The 7,500-nt window shown below is 35.1% G+C and overlaps 1 protein-coding gene across 4 annotated transcripts in view; it reads left to right on the top strand.

The window, feature by feature from the left end:
- Positions 1-7,500, top strand: part of LOC144973753 (RNA binding protein fox-1 homolog 2-like) — a 199,149-nt gene that overhangs the window by 53,909 nt on the left and 137,740 nt on the right. The window lies entirely within an intron of this gene.

The following is a 7,500-nucleotide window of genomic DNA, read 5'->3' as shown; positions in this document are numbered from 1 at the left end:
TTCCATGTTTAGTATTTCGTTCTTTTTTTAAAAGCTGATATGTTCATGTTTGTTTATTACTTTGTTACCGTCCACAGCCTCTAGCAGGCTTGTATCACCTTGTACTTTAACTCTCCAACGGAAAGCCAGAACTTCTTCCAAATCCTAATCTATGTCAGTATCTATCTATCTGGTGAAAACTTCAGACATGGTCGTTTTCACAACAACAACATAAATGGGCCAGCAATACAATTTGGGTTTCAATACGAGTTTCTGAGAATATCCTTCTTTAATACATCCACATAGCCTGATAACTTCTCTAAATATTACTTCAGGACATGGAAAAATATTTTTTAAAGCGTTTATTTCTCCTGATTAGATTCTTTAGTATATGAATTATTATTAGTAGTAGTCGTGGTAGTAGTAGTAGTAGTAGTAGTAGTAGTAGTAGTAGTAGTAGTAGTAGTAGTAGTAGTAGTAGTAGTAGCAGTAGTAGTAGTAGTAGTAGTAGTAGTTGTAGTAGTAGTAGGAGGAGGAGGGGGAGTAGGAGGAGGAGAAGGAGGAGGAGGATGAGTAGTAGTAGTAGTAGTAGTAGTAGTAGTAGTAGTAGTAGTAGTAGTTGTTGTTGTTGTTGTTGTTGTTGTTGTTGTTGTAGTTTCATTCTCTCTCTCTCTCTCTCTCTCTCTCTCTCTCTCTCTCTCTCTCTCTCTCTCTTCATCTGAGTGTGTGTATATGTACGTATGTGTGTATTTCTATCTGTCTTCCTCTTCATACGAATATTATTATGTGTCATATATACATTTCCATTTATATCACTTGGTCACTGTTGAGCGGGCTTTTCGCATGACCTCACTGGAATGTAGAGGGATGCTTGGGTTCATCCCACAGACATCCAAATAAAGAACATACCATTAGTTTATGCCAATGTCAGCTGGCTTGCAGTGGTTGGTGTATGTTAACAAGAGGGACATGAATATAGTTGAATAATAGAGAAGTTAAAAGAGGAAACTGCAAAGTATTTCTGTTTAATTTCCCTCTTTGGTCTTTATGTTGTTTTTAGATTTGTCTGCACATTGACCTATTTTATTGACGTTGTGGCACACAACAAGATTGCGCATAATTGCTGTTTAAGTTTAAGCCTGTCCTTACCGACAATTTTCGGGATTTTCCCCAAAACTTCACACCCAACAAATACAAAAATAGATATATTTCACTCAAACACAAACTCTATTTAGTTCTTGCTATCATCATCATCATCATTGCCTTTTTCTCCCTGGGTCAGGGTATAGGCCACAGACAAACAGTTTCCATCCTTCTCTATCCCGAGCTAACTTTTTTTTTTATCTCATTCCAGGTCTTACCACTTCTCTGTATATCAGCTTCTTTAATTCTTCTCCATGTTCCTCTTGGTCTTCCCCTTGATCTTCTGCCCTGAGGGTTCCAGTCCAATACTTAGTTTTTGCTATAGATTTACATATTTTTTTCTTCTAAACAAGCTCTTCAAGACAGTGATAAAATACCTTAACTATAGCAAACATTTTTGTTCAAATATTATGATGTACAAAAGAAATTAGAATGAGAAAAACGTTGGCTGCATCGTAACGAATGTGACGATTTTCCTATGGATGGTAAGGAAGGGGGGTTAAGCCAAATGGATTTTAACGTTACAACTTGTTGTTGTTGATGATGATGATGATGATGATGATGATGATGATGATGAGGATGATGATGATGATGATGATGATGATGATGATGATGATGATGATGATGATGATGATGATGATGATGATGATGATTTATTTTGTTCAGAGAAAAGATTTGGTCATTGGCCAAGAAAGACCTAAATAAACATTTGAACTTTTGAACTTTGTTTTTCAAATTAATTTAGGATCGTGCCTTTTCAACAGCATAGCAAAGACTTGTCAACAAAATGTGAAATCCGAAAAAGCTTCTTAGCGTTGTAATATTTATAATTCCATGTCATGCTTTTACACATCAAAAGTATTTCAAAACTCTTTAGATTGTTTTTCCTGCTCTGCAAGCTATTCTTTTGCCAATGTAACTTTGTAGGCAGCAGCCTCTTATGGTTCACACTACTATGTTATGACGATCGACCCAATCAGCAAAGTCTGGTCCGCATTCGTGCACCGTCGCAAACCCGCCTGGTAGCATCGTCACAACACACCGTTCGACTAGATGCTCTGCCGTCTCAGGTTCTTGCCCACAGCGGGTACATGTTGGACAACCAGAGCTTTTGAAATGGTTTGGTCATACAAAAATAATCATCAAAATGTGAATAATTTTGCTAGGCTGGATGAATGACAGACAAAACATCATTAATCCTTTACAAGTTAATCAGTATGCAACTTTAAATTGAGCTTTTTATAGCGCAATATCCACTAAATGTGCTCAAAGCGCTTTACAAGGGGTCCCTAGTCAACAGCAACATTTAACATGTAGAACGGGACATGACGCCTGTTAGGCGATATTACAATTTTTCGGACAAAGACAACGCTGTTAACGCCCAGGTACTCATTTTACACCTGAGTACGGTGAGAGAATGTGAGTAAAGAGCCTTTTCCAGGGACTCAACTATGCGCCGAGCGCGAGGCTCGAACCCAGGACCTTCCGATCCGAAAGCGAGTGTCATATCACTAGACCACATAGCAGTACTTCTAGTCAATTTGGTTCAAGAGTATTCGACAAAAATATTGACCGTCCCCCTTTTCACTACGACCACTTGGATTATTTCAGGCTCGCTTTGAAATTTTTGGAATAAAGGAAATAGTAATTATTCAAAACTTAATTTAAGGATAAAGACATCTAGTCTATATTATATGTTCATCAGCATTCTATTTGATGTCCATCATTTAATTCTCCTCCTACTCCTCCTCCTCATCAACATCATCATCATCATCATCATCATCATCATCATCATCATCATCATCATCATCATCATCATCATTATCCTCCTCCTCCTCATCATCATCATCATAATCATAATCATCATCATCATTATCCTCCTCCTCCTCCTCCTCCTCCTCCTCCTCCTCCTCTTCCTCCTCCTCCTCTTCATCATCATCATCATCATCATCATCATCATCTAATCCCACACCTGCAGCAACACCAACATTATTAAATTGCCGTCAGCCTTTATCCTTTAACTGAAAAAAAAAACTCTTTCGTGAACCACACACACACACACACACACACACACACACACACACAGACGCCCCTTTATCCACAAATCCAATGTAAACATGATTTAATCTTTAAACATCACAATGATTTAACAATGATCAATAATGTAACAACACAATGAACTGTTCCCAACAAAACAAAATGACTAAATATCTCATTGAAATTATAATAATTGAGCTTTGATACGGCGCAATATCCACTAAACGTGCTCAAAGCGCTTCACAAGGGGTCACAGCAACGCTTAACATCTAGGACGGGACATGACGCCTGTTATGCGATTTTACTTTTTTTTTAACGGCCAGGTACTCATTTTACACCTAAGTACGGCGAGAGAATGTGAATAAAGAGCCTTTTTCAAGGACTCAACTATGTGCCGAGCGAGGCTCGATCCCAGGATCTTCCGATCAGAAAGCGAGTGTCACACCTTACGACCACATAGCCCCATATCAAAACTAAAATCTGAAAATCAAAAAAGAAAAGAATAAAGAAATGGGCATGTGAGTACCAGGCCGTCAACAGCGTTGTCTCTGTCGGAGAAAATTGTAATATCGCCTAACATGCGTTTTGCCTCTATCTACATGTTACGTGTTTCTGTTGTAAAGCGCTTTGAGCACATTTACTGCATATTACCCTGTGCTCTACTTTTTAAAAACTTTTTTATGTTTGTTTGTTTGTTTTTGTCCTTTTTAAAAAGATATTTATTTTTAATATATATTGCCCAGAAAATAAGACCATCTTGTAATGGACATTAATCAAAGGATAAATAAACAAAACATCCCTGCATCACGTGACGCGAAGGCAGCCATTCTACTGGTCGATAATATCTGGAGACTTTGACATGTTTTAAATGCTATTTGTAAACAAAGCAATGTTTGTCTGATTTCAGAAAGAGTTTGGTTTGCTCCACAGCTGAAGTGATTAATCATTAATTCTTTGTCTTCTTTCTAAAGTACTCTTTTATTATTATTATTATTATTATTATTATTATTATTATTATTATTATTATTATTATTATTATTATTATTATTATTATTATTATTATTATTATTGTTATTATTATTATTATTATTATTATTATTATTATTATTATTATTATTATTTATTATTATTATTAATTATTATTATTATTATTATTATTATTATTATTATTATTATTATTATTATTATTATTATTATTACATTTCTCTTTGGGTTTAAATTTGTTTTTGGTTTTTAAAAAAATATTATTCTTATTCTTCTTCTTTTTCTTAATTGAGAGGGGTTAGTTACTTTGTCGCTATTTCTTTATTTTATAGGGTATTTTTCTTCTTTATTTATTCTTATATTTCACGTCATACTTAAAGAAAAATAAACAAACTAATTCGTCTTCAGGTATTTAAAATTTTTTTTTTTTTTTTTTTGTCAGCCGTTAATCCTTCCTTCCTGAAAGATTTACTAATTAAAATCTCACATGACTAGCAGCAATGCTATCTCCTTCCTTACACGAACCATCATTGTCATTATCATCGTCATCATCGTCGTCATCATCATCATCATCATCATCATCATCATCATCTACATAAATAATACTATCAACATCATCAGCAATAACACCATCAACAACATTTACAGCAACAAAACCAATAAGAGCAATAATACCATAACACTACCAATATCATCACCACTACTACAATAACCACTACCAACAACAACAACTACTACTTCTGCTGCTGCTACTACTACTTCTGCTGCTACTACTACTACTACTACTACTACTACTACTACTACTACTACTACTACTACTACTACAACTACTACTACTACTACAACTGCCACTACTACTACTACTACTACTACTACTACTAACTACTACTACTTACTACTACTACTACTACTACTACATACTACTATTTACTACTACACTACTACTACTACTACTGACACTACTACTACTACTCAACTACACTACTACTACTAACTACTACTACTACTACTACTACTACTACTCACTACTACTACTCTACTAACCACTACCTACTACTACTACTACTACTACTACTACTACCCTACAACTAACTACTACTACTACTACTACTACACTAAACTACTACTACTACTACTACTACCACTACCACTACTACTACTCACTACTACACAACCAACTAACTACTACTACCTACTACTACTACTACTACTACTACTAACTACTACTACTACTACTACTACTAATACTACTACTACTTCTACCTACTACTGACTACTACTACTACTACCACTACTACTATACTACACTACTACTACTCTACTCTACTACTACTACTACTACTACTACTACTACTACTACTAACTACTACTACTACTACTACTACTACCACTACCTACTACTACCTACTACTACTAATCTACTACTACTACTACTACTACATACTCCTCCCTTACTACTACTACTACTACTACTACTACTACTACTACTACTACTGCTACCACTACTTCAACCTGTGTATTTCAATAGTAAAAACGACCACTCCAACCATTCTCCAACCCCTGCTATTCATTGCCATACTCGTCGTTGGGCAATTTGCCACGAAATGACTGATGATGTTTCTTCATTACCAACACTATTCACACGGCTGTTTTGGCCAACTGAGGAATACTTGGATCTGGAACAATCGATTTTGCTCTGGTCAGCATGTCATTTACCATTTGAAAAATAAATTGAGCTTTTATATAGAGCAATATCCCCTCAACGTGCTCAAAGCGCTTTACAAGAGATCCCTGGCCTGTTAAGGGATATTACAATTTTTTTCGGACAGAGACAACGGTGTTAACGGCCATGTACTCATTTTACATCTGAGTACTATGCGCCGAGCGAGGCTGAAACCCAGGACCTCCGATCCGAAAGCGAATGTCATACCACTAGACCACATAGCCGCACAATATTTTTCTTTTATAATCATTTGTTGTTGTTAAATTGAATTCGTATCACGTTTCCTTCACACTTGTCTTACTGTAATATGTTTTGTTTTATATCACTGTAAAGCGCTTTGAGCCTGTGACAACGGGGTAAAGCGCTATATAAATGCCATTTATTATTATTATTATTATTATTATTATTATTATTATTATTATTATTATTATTATTATTATTATTATTATTACTAATTATTATTATTATTATTATTATTATTATTATTATTATTATTATTATTATTATTATTGTTATTATTATTATTATTATTATTATTATTATTATTATTATTATTATTATTATTATTATTATTATTATTATTATTATTATTATTATTATTATTCCATCTATGTATCATTCTAGAGATCTATAAAATTTATAAACATTGAGTTGTCAACCCAAGACAGAGATGGAAGTAAATTACAAGGTGCACATTGATCTTTTTTTTTTCTTTTTACTCGAGTGTAAGCTTTAATTTAATAAACGAAAACAGATAATGTGGACGTTACGGGTTTCCCCTTTATCAACAAAACAGTGTGAATGAAACACTACAGTCGAATGAGATAATAATATTATGTGATAATGGGGTAGATAGTTATTTTTATTTATCACTTTATTCAAACCAACGTAAAAAAAATTGTCCATTGTTAAAACTAGCCCATAATTGCGTTCGGTTATCAGAACTGCAAATATTATGTTCACCCCTCCCCCTCCCCCCCCCCCCCCCCCCCCCCCCCCCCCTACTCCACAAAGACAAGTTAAAAACTCGGATTAACCAGGTCAGTATTTCCCAGTCGTTACGATGTGTGCTTCTTTTTTCTTTTTCTTTTTTTTTTTTTTTTTTTATAGCACAACTGAGCTTCTGTTTTGTTTTTAATTTTCACAGAAAGGGCAGCGGACGTTGTGGGCAAATATTTGCTTTTAACCTTCCGGTTCTCTCCTGCTTGCCAGTTTGGCGTATATGATGATTATGACCAGGGACGGCTGGTAATAATGGGCAGGGTGGGCAAATACCAGCCTGTTGTTTCAAGTTATAAGCTGTATTGCCAGGTCTGAAATAATCAAATTTAAATTAGATAATTTCAAAAGTTACTACTTAAACTTTATACTTCGTAGTGAAATCAATTTGTGTGTATCTTTAATAGATTGCGAATCACCATGCATCCCGTAATGCATAAACCAGGATACGCTCCTGTTCTTTTTTATCACCCCCCCCCCCCCCACTCCGCCCACATCGTCATCTCATCGTCACGTCGCCTGACGGTGAACTAACTCCGATTTTTGCTGTCTGGCCTCTCTAGTACTAGGTCGGGCTAATTCAAATGAGCCCACCTTATTAACCAGTGAAAACTAAATAGAGATTTTGGCAAACG

The sequence above is a fragment of the Berghia stephanieae genome, chromosome 5 (genome assembly GCF_034508935.2).
Source record: "Berghia stephanieae isolate SIO BIC M18660-M18661 chromosome 5, UCSD_Bste_1.3, whole genome shotgun sequence".
Taxonomy (NCBI): domain Eukaryota; kingdom Metazoa; phylum Mollusca; class Gastropoda; order Nudibranchia; family Aeolidiidae; genus Berghia; species Berghia stephanieae.
This window is presented reverse-complemented; position numbering and strand designations above follow the sequence as displayed.